The 27216-nt window shown below is 35.9% G+C and overlaps 1 long non-coding RNA gene across 1 annotated transcript; it reads left to right on the top strand.

Annotated features, from left to right (window-relative positions):
• LOC120225566 lies at positions 1-27216 on the top strand. Its single transcript, XR_005526832.1, has 3 exons — positions 1-134; positions 16655-16847; positions 27075-27216. It is a non-coding gene; the product is annotated as an uncharacterized LOC120225566 (long non-coding RNA).

Here is a 27216-nt window from a genome sequence, read left to right as displayed (position 1 = left end):
CTTCAGTTCTTTTCTAAATCCAGGAATGGGGTTGGGACCTGAACAACCTGTCTAATACTTTTCAGGCCCTGTTTCTGTGACCTGACAAGGTTTCATGAACTTGTTCAACTAAATGGTGGTCTAGTCCAAATCGAGTAAGTCAGCAGAATCCACAAACCTTTCATTCAATTGACTTTTGAGTTACATGGTTCTCCATCCCATCAAGAGCTCTTGAAAATGTCACCTCTCTAGAGGCCTCTTGTAAAATAACCAAATGGTTTTTGTTTTGTTTTCAAGGGAGAGAGAGAGAGAGAGAACATGATGTAGGAAAAGGGGCAGAGGAAGAGAGAGAGAGAGAAAGAGAGAGAGAATCTTAAGCAGGCTCCATGCTTAGCACTGACCCTGATGTGAGGCTCGATCCCATGACCCCGGGATCATGACCTGAGCCAAAATCAAGAGTTGGACACTCAACCAACTGAGTCACTCAAGTGCTTCCCAAATGGTTTTATTATAGTCAGAAAAGGCTAAAGTATTCCAAAGTGTGTTTTATAAATGTCAAGTTCCCATCGGAACTTCCTGATAATGTAATACTGAATAGTTTAACGATGTTGTAAAAAAGGGAATAAGAAGCAAAGAGGGAAAGTATTATTAATTCTAACTTAAGTATTTTATGATTATTGGTTCATGTATTCATCAACTAGATTTTGTGAAGTTTACACATGAATAGTGTTAATATCTAGTTGTGGTGACAGACATATAAGCAGTTAACCCTAGTATAACTCAAGATGAAGTAAATGCTAAACAAAGGGACTTAAGCAACTTCCTTTGTCCACCCAGAGAAAAGAAAAATTAATTTTGACTTCAGAAATTGACTGGAGAAGATATAATAGGGTTTGAGGAAAGCTTCTTGAGAACAGACCCATAGGAGTTTGTTTGAGATATTAGGTAAGAAGTGTTGCTAAGCAATGAAAAAGGTAACTAAATTCCAGATTCAGGAAATGCAATGAAAAGAATGGAAAATACAGAGAAATTGGGGTACCCCTGGGTGGCTCAGTTAAGCGACCAGTTCTCGGTTTTAGCTCAGGTCATGATTGCACAGTTTCTGAGACTGAGCCCTACATGGGGCTCTGAGCTGACAGTGCAAAGCCTGCTTGGAATTCTCACTCTCCTTCTCTCTCTACTCCACCCCTACTCTTGCTTTCTCAAAATAAATAAATAAAGTTAAAAAATATATAAGGTATTTGGGAAGTTTGATATGAATAAAGAAATAGGAAGATAAATATGAAATGAGAAGATTGGAGCCAGGTTTCATCAGCCCTTGTTATGCAGTGTGGATATTTGGGGAGAGGGAGGGGATGGGTGTAAGGCATCAGGGGATATTTTCGGGGGAGCAGTTGGATGATATGACCAAATTGGCATTTTGGAAAGATAGCTGGTGACAGAATGGAGGATACTCTGAGGAGTGAATACCTGTGTAGCCTGTAGAATGTTTAGGAGGCTCCTGCCTCCTATAGTTCAATAGACAAAAGATGAAAATATGTAAGAGTGAGTGGGAATGAAAAAGACGATAACCATCAAAGACTACTTGACCAAACTTAAAGTTGATCGTGAAAGTGAGGATAGAAATAAATAACTTGGAAGCTTCTAACCTGAGTGGCTAGGAAGATAGTTTTGTAATTGTCCTGGTGAAGAAGATAGATTTTTGGTACAAAAAGGGAAGAGAGACATAATGAGAACATGCTGGTTTTACATGGAGATTATAAGCAAGCATTTGCAATTCATTTGTAAAACTCATAAGAAAAAAAATTGAGAAAGTGACATCAATTGAAGATATGTCTATTGTTGGAAGAAATTGAAGCTATGAGAAGAGAGGCAGGGTAAAGAAAAGGCTAGAATAAAACCTCTGGGGATCTGGTCAGTAAGGCAGAATGAGAAACTCAGGAAAGAGTAGTGTCATTGATCAAGGGAGAAGTTCATGGACACCCATGAACACCCATGGACATGGGTGATGCATAGAGCCAAATATTCTGAAAGGTTGCAGATGATCCAACCACAGAATTGGATCCCAAAATGAGAAGAGATGACTTAGGAACTCTAGGAAGCAAACAGAAATCCATACTTCAAGGTAATTAGCAGAGACAGGAAGAGAGCATTATACAAATGGGATCTGAGGTGCACAGATTATCAACATATACAACAGCTTCTTAGAAGAGATCATTATAAATGATCCAAAAATGCATCTGAGTGTAGAATAATGAATTTTAGATTAGTGATTTACAACATGAAGTATTGCACTTAAGGAATATGCTATTATAAATTCCTAAACGATATTGGCACTGCTAGAACAGAGAACACATGGACTATTTAGAAGCCACATCTGGGTAGTTTTCATTTATTTTCATCTAAAGTTATAGCCAAATTTATCTTAAACATTTTGTTGTATAATTTTATATGATTTGAATATGTATTGGGTACATCCAAGTGAAATGTATAATTAAAACTTGATTATGATTTCATTTAAAACTGTATTTCCTTAAAAAAAAAACTTGGAAATTAATTCATTATTTACACGTCACACACATTGTTAGTGGTCTTAAAATCCAATGTTCAAGCTCTTCATTCTACCTCTGTAGCATTAGAATGCAGAGTAAATAGAGTGTGTTTTTTCATTTTAATGCTTAACACTATTCATTAACCAAGAATTGTTTCTCATCCATGAAAGGATCACAAAGTTTCAAGCTTGTAAACACTAGGGCAATGACACAGCATTTTGATTTTTGATTTTTTTCTTGAAAGAAAGGCCTATAGAATCCCCATGTTTATAAAGAAAACAAAACATGAAACTGAGCAATACAAGCAAGTTACTTTCAGAAAGAGTTTATCAAACTCTCTGTACATGGCTTTCCATGGAGTTCAAAGTGCCTCTTCCACAGAGTCACTTCTGCCCATGGTATTTTAGCTAAATTCAAAGTAAGTAGCAGTTTCATTTTATGCAATAAATGTTTTGAAGGAAAAAGCTCTAGTTTTTACAGGTAGGTAGTTGTAGATCAATCGTGACCAAATATTCCAGCAAGTATCCCAAGAAGTCAAATCTGTGAAAGTGAGAGAATGCTTCCACAACAGTTTATAGTTCAACTGTTCTATTTAACTATAGTTGAAAAACTTGGGAAAATACCTCAAGGGAATCTGGATATTTTTCACTTGTTTGTGATTAAAAACAAATTTAAAAAAAAGTCTCTTTTAACTGAAGACACTTAATTAAAGCTAAAGGAGAAAGCTAACCACTTAACAGCAGGGGTACTCATGGATATAAATGCTTCATTAATTGAATAAAAGATGAGAAGTTAAACCTTTCCAAAAATATTGCTATGTGTTTCTGAACACATTTCATCAAGTGTATTTTTAAATCAGTTGTCAGGATAGTCTAAAGTGATACCTCCTATAGTCATGACTCCAAAATATTTTGAGATAATGCATCAAAATAAAGGGGTGGGATAGAAGTGAGAATACGACATTTTTTTGTTGTTATAGAGCAGAAGGAGCCACTGTCTGCTCATGTGTATAGCATATATTTCATTACAAAGCAAAAACATTCATTCATTCACTCATTCATTCACCCAACCATAATGATTTCCTACCTACAATGCTAGGGCACATGCTAGGTGCTAAGTATGCAGTAGTGAACAGCAAGGACACTCAACAACAGGCAGGTTCGATTTCATTTGATAAGTGCCATAAAGGAACTGAAGACAAAGTCCCTGAGAAAACCAAGGTGATGCAATTAATTCAGTCTTGGAAGGAAAAAGAACATTCTTCTGTGGTAGTTATTTTTATGCCTATACCTAAGAATTAAAAGGAATTAACCAGCCAAAGGAAAAGGGGAAAAAATGTCATAGGTAGTCTTAAAAGACTGTAGTGTATTACATTTTTTAAAAAAGGCTTTTAAGTTTATTTATTTATTTTTGAGAGAGACTGTGTGAACAGGAGAGGGGCAGAGAGAGGGGGAGAGAGAGAATCCCAAGCAGGCTCTGTGCTTCCAGCGCAGAGCCGATGTGAGCCTGAACTTACAAACCCAGAGATCATGACCTGAGCTGAAACCAAGAGTTGGACGCTTAACCGGCTGAGCCAGCCAGGCGCCCCGCATATTACAATTCTTAAGAGTTTGTTGGAGCAAAAATCGATTCGAATCAGTCAGTACCAGACCCAGAATTGGTTAGCAGAGCTCCACTGACAGGAGCTAGTGGCAAGACTTTGAGAGGGAAGACATGGAAGTCAAGCAAGGAAATTACTTGATTGGCTATAGCTTAGGCAACTTGCCTTATTGGAGCAAGGTTTGTTGGCTGTTTGTGACTGGTTGTCCCTAGCTTTTGGTACCTTAACCTTGAGGCATTTATGGGCTTCCTCATTTAACTACTTTCACAGCAGAAAGAATGATATGTAGAAAAACCAGAAAGCAGTGAGACGTGGGCTTTCTGGAACTGCAAGTGGCTCCACGTGGCTGGACAGCAGCAGAGTAAGGGATGCTGATGAGAGAAGATCAGAGATAATGTACAGGCAGGGGCCGTGCAATGATAGGCCTCATAAACTAAGCTCATGAGAATGGATTCTACCTGAAAAATAATAATGGGTGTAATCCTTGTGAACAACTGTAAACTTTGAGAAAAGCGATTATATTTTCAAAATATCATTACATAAACTATATAAGAAACACAACTAAGTGTACAAAATCCATTTTTTACATCTACCCAAAAAAAACAACAATGGACTGGAAATATTACCAATACTATCCCCATGTAAGCTGAGTTCACAACATCACAGATTTCATGCAATGGTTGTTTTCAGGATGATGGTACTCATCACCCAGGGCACAGTCTGGCTATTTAACTCTAATGATACAATTTTTAAAGGCTAAAAATCATTAATAATAAAATCAAATAGTTCAGAACAGAGTATTTCTAAGTGAGACAGAAAGTCAGTTTTGTCTAAAGAATATAATTTTACCATATATGGGAGGGAAATCTTGCAGAACTGAACACTATGGCAGAAACAACATTTTACATGAAAGTGATACGATCATCTTCAGTCCCCCCCCCCCTAAAAAAAAGGGATTTGGTAAAGGTGATAATGGCAGTGTTAGCAACATCATATGCATCATATAATTTATGTGTTATTGGTGAAGCATGGCTTTGCCTACTTAGACAGGGAAATAAACACAAGGTGAACATTCCCCTCCACTTATTTTTAAGAAAAGAATAGTAGGCAAATGAAGAGAAACTTTCTCTTCCACTCACTTACCAAGCTGTTTTAGGAAAAATTCTAATCTAAGCAATAATGGAGGGAAATTTAGCAATAACAGCTAGTGCATTAACTTGATGAAATGAAAGCAGTCAGTGTACTGATAATACTAAAAGAAAAGAATGAAATAATAATAAGCTAATGGTAACAGAATGAATTCTTTAAGGCATAAAAGGTTTAGCTTCTGGTGCACTAATCACTAATGGAAGCAACGATAATTCTCCTCTAACAAGATATGCCATAAATATCACCTGATAAGCCTCAAACTACGTTTTAACTTTAAGAGCTGGATTTTTCCCAGAGATACTCAGCCACATAATACTATGTATCTCTTAAGATCAGTTATTGCACATATGCCGTGGAAGATATTATAAGATTTGTAGCAAAGCAGTTATGCTTTGGAGATAAGAATCCTACTTTCAAAAGGAGCAGACTTGCTTCAGTGTTCTTCAGTTTATTCTTTCTTAAAAGATTGTAAATATTTCTCTCTTGTGGATGAGACTGTTATTGATTCTATATGTTTTGTAACCACGAGTTACTGCATAATCCAAATCCTAGAGATGGATTACAAATGTTTCCACTTTCCATTGCTGCTTATTTTGATTAGCTGGAAATTGAGAGTGATCTTTGAATGGCCCTTCCCTGTGGGTATTTCTATTATTGTGTAAGGCCAGGAGGCATTCCTTTTTGGGTTTTGCCACTTATAGTTCTCTTTTTTTCCTAATCTTTTTCTTCACTGCATCACGATCATGCAAAGACAAGGGAAATAACAGCTTTCTGTTGTGACAACAAGACAAACTACTCTCCGTTTAAATATACTCCTGGCTAGAAAAATGTATTAAACCATGGTACCTATGGAAACACATTAAGCATTTCTTGAAGTTAAATTGAGGAATTTTACATGGACATAAACAGAGAGCATTTGTGTGAGTGATTGGATTTTTTCCTTTGAGAACGATAAGAGTATATCAAAATGTTAGAGCAACTCCCTGAAGTTGGGAAACATACTTAATTTCAGCAAATCTATTAAAGCCTGGAGAAAAAGAGAATCAATAAAAAATGCAAATCAATCCGTATATGAAGCATAACCTGAGAATATATTTTAATAAGCAAGTGCTTTGCTCACAAGCTTTTATTAGAAAGTATCTGAAGGCCAAAATATGATTTAAAGAGAAGCAATTGATTGTTGGTATTAATTATCTTAGGCATCAAAAAGTATTGGGGCACCTGGGTGGCTCAGTGGGTTAAGCGTCCAACTTCGGCTTAGGTCATGAGCTCACGGTTCATGAGTTCAAGCTCCACGTGGAGCGCTGTGCTGACAGCTGGGAACCTGGAGCCTGCTTTGAATTCTGTGCCTTCCCCTCTCTCTGCTCCTTACCTGCTTGCACTCTGTTTCTCTCTCAAAAGTAAATAAGCATTAAACAATTTTAAAAACTATTTTCATGTACATAATATCAGAATATTTTTTGTTTCCTATACAAACTACTCAGTGAACCATTTTATCATTATGTCTATTCTTCATTATCATCACTACTTCTCAGGATGTTTAAAGATATAAAAAAGTTAAAAGAGTATTTTGTTTTTTCTTTATAATGATTGTAATGATTGATATGACTCCTTACAGAAGAAATATCAAGAAACATCATTCCTGAACATAGGAAGAAAAGAAGGTTTTAAGAAAGATGGATAACTATATTGATGCTAATAAAAATTATTCCAGATGACAAAAGCAAAGATGCCAGCATCAAGATTTAGAAAAATTTAAAAAAATAGAAAAAAATAAAAAATAATCATTAATTATATTAAGGAAAATGGGGAAAAAAGAGAAAGAAGAAAGAAAGAAAGAAAGAAAGAAAGAAAGAAAGAAAGAAAGAAAGAAAGAAAGAAAGAAAGAAAGAGAAAGGAAGGAAGGAAGGAAGAAGGAAGGAAGAAAGGAAGGAAGGAAGGAAGGAAGGAAAACTTTTTCTACTGGTTAGTTACATGTATGAACTTGGCTAGGCTACAGTACTCAGTAATTCATAAAACACCAACCTACATTTTGCTGTAAAGGTTTAATGCAGATTCCCTTAGGATATATAGTCAGTTGACTCCAAGTAAAGGAGATTATCCTTGATAATGTGGGTGGGCCTCATTCAATCAGTTGAGGTCTTAAGAATAAATAAGGAGATTCCCTGGAGGAGAAGAAATTCTGGCTAAAGACAAAGCATTAACTCCTGCCGACCAGCCTGTCGTACCTACAAATTTGGGACTTATCAGTCCCCATAATAACAAGAATTAATTCCTTAAAGTAAATAATAAATCTCTTAATGTCTGTCACTCTGTCTCTCTTCTGCCTCTGTCTCCTCTCTCTGTCTCTCTTTCTCTCTCTTTCTCTCAAATGTAATATATGGTATAGAAGGTAGCTCTCTTCCTAAATGTTCTCCTTCTGCTATTGAGGCAACATTTCCCTGGTATCATCTGCGGAAGATAATTCACTCACAAGTATTGCTAAAAAAGAGGAATTTCTGCTATCATGTAATAACCAACAGTTTCCGAATGAAAATGTTCCATTTTTTACAGTTGCGTTCTCAGTAATTTATGTGCTTTTATCATTTGCCAAAAGATCAGAAAAATGCTTCCATAACTACCTGAGAACATTATTTAACATACATTCACACAAAACATATTGAAGTTCAAAGATAGGCCCCTAGCTTCTCAGTTTTCCAGATCTCAGGAGTGGAGGCTTACATTGTGTATCATTCTGCATTCTTGTGAAAAGTCCCACTCAGGTGTGTGATAAGCATAGAAATAATCATCATTATTTTCCTCTATCTCAATGGACTGACAAAAACATACCTATGTACTGTAACTGTAGACTGGTTTAATAATAATTGGGGTATAAGTATACTCATGCTATATAAATATTCTCATTAGTGAAAATATTTCTGTGTTATATATTTTATAAGTAAATATGAAAATGTGAGTGGCTATTAGGTTATCATGTCTTAAATATCAAATGATACATAAGTGCTCTGGCTCCTGTAAAATACTGTGCAGATGTGATAATTCACTGAGCAGTTACAGAAGGTATCATGTAGGTGATAGGATTTGACACAGGTTTTAAGGACAGGGACAACTTAACAACCACAAAGGAGGTATAGGAACACTGTATCTGGGGAGGGTTTTAAGCCGAAGCACAAAATGGCCGAAAGCCTTGGTGTACTTGGAGCTGCTACCATGAGAGTAGTGTAAAAGGAGGCTTCACATTTTACCATCTTAAATGCAAGAAAACAAAACAAAACACAACTTTGTGCTCCCAATTCAGGCTTCCTGTGTGATTACACAGCTGCCAATAAAGAAAGGTTTACTAAAAAAAAGAAGTCGGCATAAATTGCAATAAACAGTAACACTTTAAAATAATTGCCTAATCAATATTAATTCCTCTGGTATCTATTTAACAGCATTAATCACAGTGAACTCATTTAGTATTAATGTGAATGTCACAAGTAATTCAATTGGATTTCCACTGCAATTCAACATTAATTACCTCAACTGGGCCATTATTTTGAAGGGCTACCTTTAAAATAAACAGTAAACATGAAAATAAAAGCAATGAAATAATCCATTAAGGAATTATAGTGTGGTGCTATACATTTCATTTCTATATAACAAGATACTTGATACGTTTGAGATATTTTCATCAAAAGGTTTCATTTGTTAGTAGAATGTATACAGTCACATGTGCCCACAGAACTATGACATTTCACTTACCATATTTATAAGATAAAAGGTAGTCTTGTAGAAAAATTTATCAAATATTGAGATTTCTCATTTCAATTCCAATGCTTTGGTAACACATGTTATTTTACCTGTTGACTCCCTGTCTGCAAGGGGAGGTAGGTATGCATATTGCCCCAGCAATGATTCATGGCATTTGAGTTTTAGGGTATTTATGCTAGTTTGTCAGGTTTTTTTCCCCTCAATTATCTTACTATCAGGTGATCAGTTCTCTTATGTCACTTGTATATAAGCACTTAATTTAGCTGCCTGTTTTTCACTTTTTTCTTTCTAATATACTTAAAACTATAAAAATGGAAGGAAGGAATGAGGGAAGGAAGGAATGAAAGAAGGAAGGAAGGAAAGAATGGAGGAAGGCTTGTTTCAAATATGTGCAAAGTATAAGTTAGTAGGCTCTAAGTGGCAGAATTCAGGTCTCCAAATATAAAAGCTGTCATACACTGATTATACATAAGATATTTCAGCTTTGAAAAGCCTCCAAGTTTTCTTTTGACTTTTACATTGTATTCGAGGATGTTAAGATATCCTGATTCAAGTTAAATTGTTCTGAAATGTATCACAAAATGTAAATACTGTATCTAACATTTTATTTTCCATTTGTATTTCATATATAAGCACTCAAGGAAGGGAATGTGTTTTGTTCAACTCTGCATATCTTACAACACTGAGTAGAGAGCTTTGAAAACTGAACATTCACTAAAAAAAAAGAAAGAAAAGAAAAGAAAGTGAGAAAATGATTAGTTACCTCATCATAAGTTTTTAAATTTTTAAAAATTTATTTGAGAGAGAGAGAGAGGAGAGTGGCAAAAAGAAAAAAAATTAAGCAGGCTTTCCACTCAGCATAAAGCCTGACACTGGAACCCCAATGTAGGGCTTGATACCACAACCCTGGGATCATGACCTGAGCCAAAATCAAGAGTTGGATGTTCAACTGACTGAGCCACCCAGGCCCCCTATCTCATCATAGGTTTTAAATAGAGACAACTATTGGGGCTCAGAAACATCAGGGCTTAATAAACCAACCTGAAAACAGATGGCAGGGATGTTGGAATCAAATCTGAGTAAAAAATGAGCTCTATAGTATATTAACTATAGATTGTTGGTCATGACACTTAGAATTTTTCTGACCCTCAATCTGTCTGCCTATAAAATGAGACTAAATATACCTACCAATAAGTGGTGTTGTGACTAGAATAATAGATATAACGATTGTTATTACTTTGTTTACCATTTATTCATCCAGCCAAAAATTTATATATATATATATATAATATTATTAGCTATAAAAAATGAAGGGAAACTTGCCATTTGCTACAACATGGGTGGATCTTGAAGAGATTATAAGTGAAATAAGTCACAGAAAGACCAGAGATGGACAAATACTATATGATTTCACTTTTGTATTGACTCTATTTTAAAAAAAAAAAGAGAACAACTTGAAACTTTGTATGGTAACAGATGTTAACTAGATTTATTATATCACAATATGCACAAATATTGAATTATTATGGTGTACACCTGAAACTAATATAGAGTTTTATGTCAATTACATCTCAATTAAAAAAATACTCATTGAATGCCTTCTTTATTCCAAGCATAATAGGTGTTGGGGATAAAAACAGATCAAGGCCTTCCCCGCATAGAGCTTATATTCTAAGTGGTGGTTGATACTAACCAGATACATTATACATCATTTCAGATCCTTATGGGTAATATAAATACATACATAGTAGGGAAAGAGCAGGAGAGTTGTTTTTGTTTATCTAGTATTTAGGCAGGGTACTCAGGAAAGCATTTGGGACAAAGTGAGGGAGAAACCCAAGTGGATATGCGAAGGGAGAAAATTCTGGGCAGAAAGAACGGTCATTATAAAGGTGCTAAGGCTGAGGATTCTTGCTATAGTGGAGCAACAGGGAGGAGGCCAGAGCTAGCATGGCTGGACAGGAGTGATGACAGCCAGTGACAGGAACTGAGGTCACAACATTATTAGGGACTTTGATCTTATACATCTTTAGACCATGTGAAGAACTTTGGATTTGATTCTGAGATAAGAACACATCTGATGATTTGAACAGAGATGCGATTTGACTCACAAGATGAAGGAATGACTGCTTTATGGGAGACACTGAGAGCAGAGGCAGCATGAGTAAAGGAAAGGGCTTTCTGTCTCTGTCTCTGTCTCTGTCTCTCTGTCTCTATCTCTCTGTCTCTCTCTCCATATATATATATACACACATATGTATATACACACATACATATATATATATAGTTTGTTCTTTTATTGCATAATGGATTATATATCATGATATAGGAAACACACACACACACACACACACACACTTTGGACTAAAACAAGATTCTATGTATATTTCTATTTGTTTTGGTGAAGAATTTAAGCTGCAGGAACATGCTTCATCTTTCCATTTCCCTCCTATGACTTTGTATTCCCACTGGAATCCTTCCGCATACATGTGCGCTCCTACTTCAGCATCAGAAGCATAATTTAACCTATTGAAGCTTTCCTTTCTTTGTTTGTAAAATGCTCAGCTCTGCTCTCTAGGTTGAGAGGAAATTGAATAAGAGAAGTGGGAATACATTGAAAACTGTTAAAGTGGCCACAGTTGTCTGATGTAATCAATATATTATAATCGATTACATATTGTTTTTTATGGTTATGTAAAAATACCTTGTGATTCTTATGGTCCTTTATTCTATGAACATCTCCTTAGAAACGAGAATTTTCAATGTGTTATTTCTTTTTGAATATATAGCTTTATATGAAAGAGAATGTTGTGTTCTCTTGCACTTCTTCTACCTCAGGAGAATGTGTTGGGGGGCAGGTTGCAGATGCATCTGCTGAGGGAGCAAGCCCTCTCCAAATCCAGAATAACTAGACATTGCAATATGACATAGCATACTGCAGATGGGTTAGTGTTATTGTCTTGCGTGCAGATAAGTGTGGTGGAAAATGTTTCTTCATTGTGTTTTATAGCTTGCCAGTAGCAGCTAGACTCTTTATTTATTTATTTATTTATTTATTTATTTTTTATTATTTATTTATTTATATTTTTGGCTGGGGGTGGTACTATACAACTAACTTTTATAAGTATTGCTTTTGTATTTCCTATAGCTTCATCCGATTTATATCAGCTTATGTTTTTGGATGTCCTTTTATAACTGGTTTTGCTCTTTGATTCCTGAATTCTACCATATTTTCCAAAACATTGTATATGGCATGTTAATCTGACTCCTATGTTACATCCAGAAGGCCATGCCATTTGATTTGCTTTTTAACAGGTGGTAATAAATATTTTTGAGCCTCTGAACAATTTGGGCAGGCCTATTGATGGTTAATGAGAAATTTGTGAAACACTAGGTAAGGTTAATTAATGTCAGTACAAATTGTTTTCTTTTTTCTTTCTTCTTGTTTTGTTTTTGCTTTTTTAAAATTATAATCCTGCCTAATGAGGAGGGACTAATTAACATGTTAGAGTATGTTTATTTTTGATAAATGTGCAAACCTGTTCTAAGACAATTCAGTAGTAATGACATTTCTATTTCCAGAATAATACTTTTTGATAATCTTTTCATACTTTGCATCTGGTTTTGCTTTCCTTATACCAAAGAGACTATTTAAGCTGTCAGTGAAATATCTACAATACTTACTTATATTGTTTTATTTTTGTAACAGTATAATTGAGATATAATTCACATACCATACATTTAAAGTGGGCAATTCAATGGCTTTTAGTATATTCAGAGCTCTGCATCATCACCATACACAATATAGTGTATTTTAATCACCTCAAAAGAAACCCCCATACCTTTTAGCAGCCACTCTCTACTCCTCAGTTTCAGGCAAATACCAATTCAATTTCTCTTTCGCTAGATTTGCACATTCTGGACATTTCTTCTATATAGAACCATACAAGACATAGCCTTTGTCATGGCTTGCTTCACCTACCACAAAGTTTTTAAGATTCATTTATGTTACAACATGTAACAATGCTTCATTCCATTTTATTTCCAAATAATACTCCATTGTATGAAGAGAGCACATTGTATACCTCCATTCATCAGCTGATGGACATTTCGGTTTCCACTACTTTTTTGGCTATTATGAATACAGGTGCTATGAACATTCATACATTTTTGTGTGAATGTATGTTTTCATTCTCATGTGTACGTACCTATGAGTGGAACTACTGGATTATATGGTAACTCTATCCTTAACTTTATGAGGAGCTTCTAGATTGTTTCATGAGGCAGCTGCACCATTTTACATTTCCACCAGCAGTATATGAGTACTAGAATTTCTCCACATCTTTGATAATACTATTTATTATTTATCTTTTATCTTTTAGCCATCCTAATGATTATAAAGTGGTATCTTACTGTGATTTGAATTTGCATTCCCTTATGGCTAATGATGAACATCGTTATATGTATTTTTCTTGGACATTTACATACCTTCTTTGGAAAAAAATGTCTATTCAGATACTTTCCACTTTTAAAATATTGTGTTGCCTTTTTTTTATTGAGTTGCAATTCTCCTTTATGTATGCTAGATACCTTATCAGATATGATATTTATAAAAATTGTCTCCCATTCTGTTGATTGTCTTTTAAGTCTCCTGATGGTGCCTTTTTAAAGACACACAATTTTAATTTTGATGAAGTCCAATGTATCTATACCTTTTTTGTCTTACTTGTCCTTTTGGTGTCATACCTAAGAATTCATTGCCAAATCCAAGGTCAATGAATGATTATACCTGTGTTTTATTTTAAGAGTTTTATAAGTTTGGCTCATACATACATGTCTTTGAACTATTTGAGTTATTTTTTGTATATAGTGTGAAGTAAGTATACCAGTTGTTCCAGTACTGTTTGTTGAAAATACTATTTTATCCCAAGAAATTTTTATCTTAAGGTAAAGATAACCAACTATCAGGGATTCAGGTAACAATTATTATATCCATTTTATTCAACAAGCATTGGTGAATCACTTACTTTATCTATTTGGTCTTGGACTTTATGCTATGAAACACTGAAGTCATTCTTCTCAGGCAATTACAACTCAATTAGTTGCTGTATGAATTATTAGGGCTAAATAAAATAACATTCCCTACACCACCCACTATAAGTTTCACCTGCCTTTTCTCTCCCTCTCCTTTGTGTGTGTGTGTGTGTGTGTGTGTGTGCGTTCGCACATGCACATGTGTGTCTATGTGTGTGCATGACACGAATTAAAGACATTGATGTATACAGATATTATTTAATTATACAGCAATATCCTCAATTCCAACACCTAAAATTATTCATATAATTTTTCTTTTCTCTTCCTAATAACTTGAGAAATTTGTTTCACCCAAATGTGAATAAAAAGCTTTTTGGTATTCATTGGTTTTTTAATTTGATCTTTTCTCTTTCTATTCTGGTTTCTTAAGTTCCTCCTTTCTTATTTCTTATCAAGTTATTTTTACAAAGAGATAGGTAGAGAATATCCTCTATTTTCTGTGCCCTTCTAAGAAAAAAAAAGCTTTAGCATTCACAAAAGCTACTCAAACTGTCAAGTATAGTTAGTTTTGTGAGATTATGAATACTGAAACTGACCTCTGCAATATTTATTCTATCTGGTTCCATATCAATGAGCTGATTAGGACAGGTGTGATACTTGACATTGTAAGCACAAGGCTGAGTTTGCTATAGGCATATTGTCTCATTTTTCACATCATCTTCAAGGTATTCTGGTTCTATGGAAATAGTAGCAATTACAAAGATAAGGATGGATAAGAACAGTACCAGCACACTTGTGTAAACTTCCCCTTGTACTAATAACCGTGTATTTAAAATCCCATCTTCGACTCTCACAGATTGTCTTGGTCAATGCCTACAGTTGTTATGGAAGTATCTTTGTGATTTCCTGGAAACTATAAAAGGCTTTGCCTACATCAGCAGCTGCTGGTCATATGGCATATCTGCCTCTAACGGCAGCTTTCCTGAATACAGAGGCAATCCCCACTGGAGATCTAAAATGTTAAATCAATTTCTTTTCAAAATCTAAACCAAAGTAACTGATGTTTGATGTTGCTGTTAAGAATTTTTAATTTTTGCAAAGCTCCTGGGAATTCTTCGAGAAAGCCACTCAGAATATAAGTGCATTCTATTGTCTGTATTACATTAAGTCAAACTCTCTACATTCATTTACCTTAAAGAGAAAGATGCCTTCTTAATAATATATGCATCCTTCATTCCTTAGCAAATATGTGCTTTGAGATAAAATTTGCCCATATCACAGAACGGTTTCTGGTCAACTCATAGGGAAATAAAAACTGTATGAACACTATCGGCAATGCTACTCTCCTACCTGGGAAGTCAACTCAATTTTGCCTATCATGAAGGTAAGGAGTGGACTCTTGTCAAAGCCAAAAAGAAGTACCCTCTTGTTCTGTATTCCTTTTTCTGTAGTCTTTTGTGAAGGTTTGGGAGAACCACACACATAGAGCACACAGAGAGTGAGAGTTTCAATCACAGTGGCAGGATGCTTGCACACCCCTCACTAGTGAAACCACAGACAGGAAAGGAAAACCAGCAGAAACATTCTGTGGGACGTATGTAAAGAGTGATTCTGGCATTTAGAGAAAACAAAATCTGCTGGAAATTTGGCGAAGGATAGTTCTCTTGAACCGGCTTTAATGCAGTGTTGAGTATTCTTCCATCCTCTGCAGCTACAATTGAAAACTAGGTTCTCTATCCATCTAAGCATGCATTAGAAAAGACCCAAATATGGATTTATGGATACACAGCAAGCCCTGAGCTTGATGATTCTGAGAGTGAGCTTTGCGGTCAGTACAAGTTTAGCTATAATGAACGGTGGTGTGTGAACATTCATGTCCAACTTTGTATTGTCCAGCAACAGTATTTATAGTATATGAGAACTTGGAATATTCTTTTGATAATCTCTGCATATCTGCAAAATGGCTACCTTAATAATACATACTTCCTAGGGTTGCTTTGAATATTAGATGAGATAATGGGTATATAATACACAGCATCATACCTTGCATAAATTTACTGTTACCGTAAAATAACATCTTTCACTAAAACTGTTGCTGGTGGCAAAAAAATAAAAAAATAAAACAAAACTCATCACAGAATTTTCAGATTTTAAGATAAAATAAAGAAGAAACACAGGTGTTTTGCACATTGAAGATCAGGAAAAACCACTAACATTTTTCTCCCATCCTGCAGGAGTTTGTAAAATCTATAAGATCACTATGTAACCACGTAAAAAGAAAATGTCTGTCACGCAACAATACTTTTGAAAAGTTCAAAAGAAAAAGGTCAAAGAGTGTGCCCGACACAAATGAAATGTTTTCATTTCTAGTTAGTTAATTAGTTATACACTAAACTGTTGTACCCTGCAAAAGCCTTCAAATGCAAAAGGCAAGACGGCACGCTTCCAAAGATGCAGAAAATGGATGATTGGCTTCCTTTAACCAGATTTAAATTGCACCTAGCTTCTGTGAGTCAGGCACATGTATTGATTTAATAATTAAATGCCATATTCTCATTCCCTGTTCTACCCATGCGTTTTTCCTTAGGCAGTGAATATGAATGTTGAAGAATTTGAGAGTCTAGACTTCACTGGGTAGTCAAAGTTGGTAAAAGAAATGTACTGTATGGCATACCAAAACTTCTCTAAGAGCATTTGCACTTCTTGTAATCGAAAATTTAGCAAGACGTGCAATCCTCACTGGATTCCTCAAATGTCACAGACGTTTCTAAAGGACAAAGGTATGTTTGCTTGTTTTTTCACATTGTCTTAGCGGTTGTTGAGGGCTTTCTTAGAGTAATAACATTTCAAAACTTGATATTTAGATCTTATGTTCCCACTCCCTCATTTTAAAGATGAGGAACTTAAACCTGAGGGTTTAAAGAAATCATATGCGTTACACACACATTTGATTCAAAGACTGCCTTTTAGAAAGAAAGAAAACATGGTATTGGTAAAAGATGAAAATCCTTTCAATGTATCTACACATATCTTTTTACACATAACACATGTACTTTTAAATATTAATTTGATTAAAATTATAAAATACATACATATTTTAAATCCCAAAGGAATACATACAATATTATGTTATATGTTGTATATTATACATTATGTATTTATATAATATAGGTATTCTTCCTATATATATGTACACATATATATGGCTAAAACCTGTCTCAAATTTTTTTAGTAACGATAATGTATAATATGCTCAATTTTACTTAAATATTTTCAGAACTTTATATCTGTATAACATTCTATGGGTGTTATGGAATTCATAGCTGAAAAATAAAACAAACATAATTGAATCTACACTTAAAAAACAAACAAAACTAACAACAGAGACACCTCGTTCTATCATCAATCCAGTACGACTCAGACTGAGGCAAAAAGGCCAGATAAAGCATAAACATGATGACATTCTCCCCTTCATCTTCATTTCTATCACTTTTCCCTATGTTCCCCTTCTCCAACAGCTAACAATCCTAACATTACCCAGTTACAGCCACGTGTCACAGGTGAAGATACCTATGTAGGGGAAGAAAGTGTCTACTAGCAGTGTTTGTGCCTCAGCAAAGTGGTCAAAATGACCCATTATATGAATAAATAAAATGTGTAAAATACCTATACACATACATTTTAACCACAAATACTTGGTGTGAGATATATGCTGGTCCCTGCTTCAGAAGAATGATTTAAGTTACTGTGACATCCTTACCTTTTCGAAAGTATTGCCATTGCAGTGAAGTCACTGAGCACAATTCAGGTGAATTGAAAGTCAAATTTGTTTTGAGGAAGGAGCAAGCACAGCCAGAGAACAAAGTGCTGGGTAATTAACAGTACAGCCAAAAAGGAACAAGTAATCTTGAACAGGGGTGGCAACCCATTTTAATAGGAATGGATCTGGATATAGGATCAGGAAACCTGGGGTCAGATCCCAGCTTAGCAACTTATACATGCAACTTCAGAAGAACCATCCAATGCTTAGCCATGAAGTGTGCAAAGCTGACTATAATATGCCTTTCAAATAGGTAGAGACAATAGTGAATGAATCATGGTACTGCTGTGAGTAAAATGATTCAAGGGAAAAAGTAATGGTGATGTAGGAAGATGGAAAAGAATACCACCAACTCTCTTTGGGAGTCAGATATGACTTCACTAAGTGGACAACTGAAAGGGTAAACAGTGGTTTACCAGTTTGGAGACAGAAAGGGAATTTGGGACAAATAGACCTATATGTAAAGACACACTGCAGTGAATGAGTGATAAGAAAAGGAGTGTAAGAAGGTCAGTGGGTGTGCAGGCTACTAGTTATAGCGAAGTGAAGGAAGGATATAGAGTCAGAGACCTGGGAAAAGCTGGATTTTAGAGGGCTTTGCTTGATATGCATTAGTCTTTTGACTCTATCTTATGGGCGTACCAAATCAGTGATAGGTCTTTAATAGAGAGATTACGTGGCTCAAACTTGTAAGTTGAGGATGATAATCTTACCCACAGTACAGAAAGATACTTGTTTAAAATTAGGTGGGAGACCATTTGCGATGGTGTAGGTAAAACACTGAAGGCAGGTGAAAGATTTGACTGACAGGTACCTTGAAATGGGACAGAGAAGACAAATTCCAGAAATAATTTTGGACTAGAATGAAAAGCTCTGATACCCATTTGAAGTTTGAAATGAGGGGTGAGGAGAATGGAAGTCTACGATTAAATGTCTTTTGTTGGTTTTGGTCGGTCAGTCGGTCGGTTGGTTGGGTAGTTAGCTTTTTGCTCTTGCTGTTGCTGTTTTGTTTTGTTTTTTTTTTTAAATTTTTTTTTAAATTTTTTTTTATGTTTTATTTATTTCTAGGAGAGAGAGAGAGAGACAGCATGAGCAGGGGAGGGTCAGAGAGAGAGGGAGTCACAGACTGAAACAGGCTCCAGTCTCTGAGCTGGCAGTCAGCACAGAGCCCGACGCGGGGCTCGAACCCACGAACCGCGAGATCATGACCTAAGCGAAAGTCGGACGCTTAACCGACTAAGCCACCCAGGCGCCCCTGTTTTGTTTTGTTTTGTTTGTTGTTTTTTGTTTCTTTTTAGATTGGAATACTGTGTGAATGGTGATGGCTTTTAAGAAAAATGTCATAAACTGCAGAAGTGAACAAGTTGGTGTTCAATTTATTGATTTATGTTTTGACATACTGAATCTAGTCACCAGAGAGAGGTCTCACAAATAGCTGAAAGTTTAATTTTCGAATTTACAAGAATGGCCAGGGTTAGGATATCAAGTTTTAAAGGCTTCCTGGGTGGCTCAGTTGGTTAAACATCTTACTCTTGGTTTCAGCTCAGGTCACGATCCCAGTTTGTGAGTTTGAGCCCCACATCTGGTTCTGCACTGACAGTGCAACTGTTTAACCAGGAGTTAAAGGATCATTAGAGAAAGAGGATCATCAGTCAGGATTAATTAATAGGAATAACCAGAGAAGTATTAGATTTTGGGAGTTCTCTGTAGGCAAAAGGCCATAAAGGAGAACAGCTTCCAGTAGTCTTTCCAGTAGTACAGGGTTGTCAATAGCGCAAGTATAGCAGAGATTAAGTCAGTTGGAAGCTCTGATTTAGAGATCAAATCAGGTGAAAACTCCAAAGAAATCATGTGGGAGAAAAATGCCCAGAAAACAATCTTGGAGCCAGACAAGAAGTGCATTATACTGGAAATATGTGATTTTATTTGAATAAATAATTATATGTTCTATTATGTTTTGCAAGTCACATGAAACATGATCTCAGTACTGACAGAAGTGTGTTAGGACTAGAATATTAAGTACCATTCAGTGTTTTACTACCATCCTTGGTGCCTTCATATGTGACAGAATTTTCATGCTCATGAGGTATTAAGATTTTATTTTTTTAAATAAACCCAATGGGGGCTCGAATCCACAACCCCGAGATCAAGAGTTGCATCCTTTACTGACTGAGTCAGCCAGGAACTCTGTTATTTTTAATATTAGTGTTAGAATATTAAGCTGTCCTCTAATGTCCATGAAGGACTCAAACATTAGCATTTTGAGTTTTCTCTGCAACAGTGTTTTCCACTGTGGAAGAAGTGAGATTTAAAAATTTAACAAAATACCCCCCAAAAAGTATCTCCATAAAATAGATTAGAAGTGTGCTCATGCATGAGAAAAGGAAGTCAGATTATAAATTCCACGGTGTAAAAACAACTCTGCATTTCTGTGCATTTAGTGTTAAAGGGTTGAACATATGATCTCTCTACCCATACGTATATTCGCTGCTACATATTTAGTGGAAACATATTCAAAATAATTCTCTGCATCTGAAATCTAAAATCCAGTTTGCTTAGGTTTGATCACAAGTGGAAGTTGCTCTATTGTATGTACAAATTGAATCAGAGTATAAAAAACATACCTATATATAGTAAATGCTGAAGCTGCCCATGGCTTTGTTTCCCTCTTATTTTGGAAAACAATATAATAATTCAGGATGGTGGGTTTTTTTTCTCTAATGAATATGTACGTAATACCCCCAACTTACTATGTTGTTTCTGGAGACACACAACCAGAGGAAACGTACCTCTGCCAGTTTGTCTGTGGTTTTCTGGGAAGCTTTGAGGTTTTAACTTTGATCTCTCCCCTCACACACTGAGATTTTCTCCTGACTCCACTAGCCCAGACAGAATCTCTACCCTTGATCTTTAAGGTAATCTTAAACATACTCTTGACACCAGCATCACTCAGTGGTAAAAGTTTCCCTCTTCACTGTGCTATGTTTACTCTTCAGTTTCTGTGGTGTCCTTTGCTCATCTAGACTCAAAAGTGGCTTCTTTAAACTTTCCCACCTGGAAGAGTTTCCCAGCCATTTAGTTCACTTGTTTCCTGCCTTGACTAAAGTATTTCGAGGTTCCATTTTTGTTTCCTCAACTCTTTTAACTCCTTGATACTGAGGAAACTAGACTTTCTCTTTGATCTGTCAAAGAGGTTTTAACAATGTTTGACCACAGGGTGAACTCTGCTTAAAGTGTCTTCATATTTTTATGGAGCTTTCATTCAATGTCCTTTTATACTGGTTGTCTTCTTACCACCCTGCACCTCAGATGTTGAAGTTTTGTTTTGTTTTACTTTTTAACTCCTTCCTGTCAAACCTGAGATCAGAAATTAATCTGCCGTCAGTCACTTCTAGCTTTATATGCCATTCATATGATGTGTTACCTCAACTAAGGGTATTTGCCATTGAGCTCTCTGTTTCACAAGTGGATAAAAAGAGGGGTCTGCTCGACATAAAACACAATAAATTAAAAATGTAATTACTGGCACTTTGGGCAGAGAATGTAAATCCTGTCAGCCTATAAAATCATTGTCATTTTGCCATCGAATAAAAAGAAGCAGGTCATGGACAAGGGAAGGAGATATTTGTTCATCTACTTTGGTGTCAGTCTCTCATGATAAATATGTGGAACATATCACTAATACTTTCATGCACTTTAACCACTACAAAGGACTTTCATAGATATTATCTATTAGTTCCTCACATCAAAAAAAAGTCTGACTTAGCTGTTATCATTTTTTCCTAATTTAATAAATGAACTCAAATTCAGAAAAGTTAAAGTTTCCAAAGGCTCCCAATTAGAGGCAGTTGGATCTGGAACTCTGTCTCAGGTTTGTCTTCTCACATCTTGTTTACTTTCCCTGACATCACAGCTGCCACAGTTATGATTTCCTCATTTCTCAAAACCTACCCTTTTCCCAGTTACTTCTTCTTAACCGATGCGTTGCTTTCACCATATGGATCTCAGACAGCATTAAATGTGTTTAATACCAATTGCAGATGGAATGCAGACTTAAATATTTTAAATGAATCTCTGAAATAAGTTGAACTCATTTACTTGGTATTTATCCCAACCAAGATATAGGTCTGGGCCTGAGAAGTAGTGCCAGGCCATAACCACACAAATGCCAACATTAATGTCCTTAACTTATTATTCCTCAAGCACTGCTGTGTGGAGGTTAATACTAGCTGTTTTGCCACATTTGCCTGCCTCTGTAGCTCATTTTTTGAAGCCATCCCTTTCATTAGCTGGAGGATTTTCACTTAGATCATCTGAATATTCCTAGAGTTGATGGGGTTCCTCTGGCACCAACATCCATTTACAGAATCTCTCATTACTAGAGCTTCAAACAGGAAGGTGCAGATTTCTGAAATGAATTAAATTCATTTTAAAAGACCTGCAAAAGTTATCATGACCTCCAAGGAATTAAATACAGAATTTCTACTGCTAATTTGTTAGCTAGTTACAGGCAATCATTCATTCATTCTGAAAACATTCATTGGACTAAGTTCTTCCAGTTTTCAAAGTCATCCCTGGGAAATATACTCTTGGATATTTCATTTGTTTCTCTTCAGGGTCCATTACAAAAACAAACAAGAACTATTACAATGTGAAACTCTAAGCAAGTTTTTAGAGGGATGAAGAGGAACAAATAGGAAGGTATGGTCCCCTGGTGAAATTACACTTCTGAGATTGGTTTAATTTCGTTTAGTCTTTATATTACACTTTGTCTGAAGTTACCAGACAGGGTAAAAGAGGCTGAGTTAAACCCAGTGCTGGAGTCTGAATATACTCCTTGCTCTAAAGACTCACCAGGATGCCTCCAACCTTCTCTGTTGCCCTGAGGGCTGAGTCGAGGCCTAGTTTTCACATTTGAACAGATGAGTAGCAATTCTTTTTTGGGTCTTTCTGGCAATCTGCCTGATAATATACTACTGCCTGGACCAAGGGGATCTTGAGGGTCCACTATCATTCTCTCCTGTGCAATCCACTCTCTCAGCCCACCCTCACACTCTCGACCAGTCCTTCAGTAGTTCCTGTGTACACATGGGCCACTCTACACAGCCAAATGGGTGCTGTCAGCTGTATTTGATGGCTGTACATACTCAAAGGTTCAGTATCAAGAAAGCCCCATTTTTTAGCCCCTTAGATAAAGGCATATATTTATCAGTACCTGTGTATCCTCACATAAAAACAAAATTCTTCCTATATTGTGCATTTTAACGGAAGAGGGCTTAATGAAGTGACGAAATTTTTACAACTTGAAACAATGCCATTTACTGTTTCATCTCTATTAAGATATTTTAAAAAGTCAGCCTCACATAAAACTGCAGGTGTTAAAAAAAAACAAAAACAAAACAGAACTCTTGCATTTAAGAAGCATACCTATAGAGAAGGAGGCAGTCATAGGATGAGGAAATGTTACATGACCACAGCTGGCAGCTAATCATTTAGACCATTTTGTTTCAGAGTTTGGAAATGACTCGAGGTTTAGTAGGAAAGGGTTTATAGAGGATATGGAATTTAAGGTGGCTTGAAGGCAACTGTGAATAAAAGTTAAAAATCTGAACTTAGGTTTTAAATCTAGTCTCTGTCATTTCATGGCTCTGTGCCTCTGGAAATAAATTTAATATATTCAATCTTCAGTTCTCTTAATATTTAAAATAAACCATTGTTTCAGAGATTCATTTGGTGAATCCACGTAAAATCACCAACCATAATGCCTTATAGATATTAGACTCCCAATTATGCTGCAGGAGCATGGGTGAAGCTTTCTTTCATAAAAGAGAAAGGGAAGTACAAGCAAGGGAAGTAAAATAAGCAAAATAACAGAGGTTAAATATGACAAAAATAAATTTGGGCTATTAAATATGCCACTTTGATTGTCGTAGGGGGGCAATACAAAGGAGAAGGGGCCCAATTGTGACACCGTCCCCAGAAGAAGTCTGGATTTGACTTTTGAGAAATGGTAACTGACAAAAGGTATTTAAACATGAATTTACATTCTTAAAATTCCTTAAAAAAAACCGTTTTGAAAGCACAATCAGGAGTAGCAAACAATATTTTCTAAATAATTATACATTTATAGCCCCAAATATTTTGTGACGTGTTTATTTAAAACAGTCTCCAACTATATGTCTCACAGTTATGTAATGATGCAATGTACAGAATTATTTAAATTAATATCAAATTATGGTTTCTCTAAGAGAATTAAGAACCCAAGGGTGAAACTTTTTCTGAGTACTTAAGAAATTTATTTAGTTAGAATTTGTACTCTGACAACAAAATTATCACAGTAGTTGATGCTCCCCCAAAGCATTTGAAAATCAAGTGGGACACAGCTTTCAAAAGCATCAGAAAATTGTGATCCAGGCTGTGTGTTTTACTTGCCTAAGATGTCTAGGAGGCAAGTCAGGGTAACTTTGCAATTTCAGTCAGAGTGATGCAAGTGTCCAAGAAGAAGCTTGAAAACAACTATCACAAAGACTGTCTTTGGACACTGTCAGCAACATACATCTCCTGTAACAAGTGTTTAGTCTTAACAGTGGCTGATCCTTTGAAGAAGGAGTGTGTTGGCAGGGGCTCTGGGGTGGAGGAGATGCTAAGACTCGAGAGCATGATCCCAGCGTCATGGCTTGTATTTCTGAAATGAAGCATCGTATATTATAATATTGCCTGTGACTGCTGAGCCTGTCCTGGCCCTTGAAAGCATCCAAGTCTTTGGTGCAGTCAAATTCTTAGTTACTTGGCAAAAACTCTGATGAAGAAAGTGAGAAAGATGTGTTAATATTTAATAAGCCTACTGATCGATTGCTGTGCCTCCTAAAATGTTCATCTCTTTGACTGGTGGGAAATGAACTTCATTAGGATTTCTCTGCTACCTTATAGCTCCTTGTTAACATTTCCCCTTTTGGGGCTCTGAGAAAAAATGGATAGCTTCTTTCCATGAATCTCTGCCAACCACACTCTCCTGTACTATTTTCCATATCCATTTGCTCAGAAAAGTGGATGTAAATCTCATTTTGCAAAGAAAATATTATCAGTTCTTTGTGATCTAAAGTAAAATTTGTGAAATGGTATTTTATGATTCATAGAAGTAACTAGTAGATTGATTTAATATATGGAAGCTAGTACTATATTTAGTTTCAAGCTATGAATATCAAAAATATTAAGCACACTTTTTCATATTTCAGCTTCACTTTTATTTGAAAAAGAAAAAGAAAAATGTAGAACCTTAAAAAATGGAAACTACCAGGAAAAGATTTGTCTATATAAAATAATTATTATGAAAAGTCATTTATTTAAACCGCTTCAGATAGAAAAAGGAGAGTACAACACATATAAACCTAGCTATAAATCAGAAATTAAAATGTTCCTTAGTAAAATAATTATTGGTGTCATACTTCATATAGAAATTATTCACATTAAGGCTGAACTTAATGGTGGGACAAAGATTGTTAAATGTATTGATAACTAAATATGTGGCAAGAACTTGTGAAATGTCAGCGTGTATTATCTCATTTGAATCCTCAACCGCAAGAAGTATGATCTGTACTGTAGCCTCATATTGTCTCTATTTTATTAATAAGAAAGCTCAGGAAGAGATTACTTAAGAAACTTACCCAAGGCCTCACTGTTTAAAATAATATTTCCAGGGTCGCCTGGGTCACTCAGTCAGTTGAGCATCCAACTTCAGCTCAGGTCAGGTCATAATCTCACTCAAGGCTTGTGACTTTGAGCCCTGCGACAGGCTCTGTGCTGACAGCTCAGAGCTCAGAGCCTGCTTCGGATTCTATGTCTCTCTTTCCATCTGCCCCTCCCCTAGTCATGCTCTGTCTCTTTCTCACTCTCTCTCAAAAATAAATAAACATTAAATGTTTTAAAATATATATTTCTAAAGGGAATTTAAACCAAAGTATTCTGTTTATGGCGCCCAAGCTCCTAAAGAGTATATACTCACAGTGTCAAGCCGGAAAAGGATCAGGTGGACCCCTCTTCTGAAAATTCACTTATTTTTTTAAAGTTTATTTATAAATTTTTTGAAAGAGAGAGCATGCAGGGAGAGGCATAGAAGATGAAAAGAGAGAGAATCCCAAGCGGGCACTGCACCATCAGCACGGAGCCCGGTATGGGGCTGCACTCACAAACTGTAAGATCATGACCTGAGCCAAAGTCAGATACTTAACTGACTGAACCATCCAGGGGCCCCTAGAAATGTACTTATTTTCAGAGAAAGTAAAAGAAAGCACTCAATGAGAAAAGCTGACCAGCAAGGAAAAGGTTGTTTTAGAATCCACTAAAATGAAAAGCCAGACTTCATTCTGATTATTTTATTTTACTTTTTTAATGTTGTTTTTGTTTTTGTTGTTGTTGTGTTTTGTTTTGTTTTTTTTTCTTCTGAGAGAGACCGCGCGAGCAGGGGAGGGTCAGAGAGAGTGGGAGACATAGAATCTGAAACAGGCTCCAGGCTCTGAGCTGGCTGTCAGCACAGAGCCCGATGCGGGGCTCAAACCCATGAACCGTGAGATCATGACCTGAGCCCAAGTCGGACCCTTAACCAACTGAGCCACCCAGATGCCCCCATTCTGATTATTTTAATAGTAAAGAGGATATAATTCAGGAAACAGGAGACAGACTGGGCAGGACTTCTTCTTGTGTCTTCATTCCCTTTCTGAAACAGTATCATTAGTATTCAGTTATTAAAGATACCATTTCTACTCTTGTCCTTTGCTGGTAGAATTATCTTGGTTTCTAAGCATTTGAGAACCCAGGCTGATGCAAATGAGTTTCCATCACAACTCACAGCCAGCTGGCTACAGAATTTGCAGGGCCTGGTACAAAATAAAAATACAAGCTTACTTGTTCATAAATTATTAAGAATTTCAAAATGTTTACAAGAGAGCATTAAACTGAGAGCCGTGTGGCTGCATAGCCAGTATGCCTGTGAAGTCCCTTCTCTACCCATAGCCAAAGACTGAGTGCCTGTTCTCTGAACTTTTGCAAGAAGGAGGATTTTTGACCATTTATATTATCTGCCTTTGGCTAAAAATTTCAGCTGTTGGTAATACACAAACTTAGTTCTCTTCCCTCATTTGAGACAGATTTAATTTTAACATTGAGTTATAACTTTCTTACTTCTTTCGAGACACTGAAGGAAAAGTACTCAGTATCTTCTGAGAGAAAACAAACAAGGAAAGCTGCAATGTCTGGATGATCTTCAAAAAGAGAAGTTTTGAACAAGAAAACATGTTGATGTAATATTTTATCCATTTTCAATGTAATCTATC

This window comes from Hyaena hyaena, unplaced genomic scaffold (genome assembly GCF_003009895.1).
Source record: "Hyaena hyaena isolate Hyena2069 unplaced genomic scaffold, ASM300989v1 scaffold_1431, whole genome shotgun sequence".
Lineage (NCBI taxonomy): Eukaryota > Metazoa > Chordata > Mammalia > Carnivora > Hyaenidae > Hyaena > Hyaena hyaena.
Note: the sequence above shows the minus strand (reverse complement) of the source record. Positions and strands in the feature narration are given on the sequence as shown.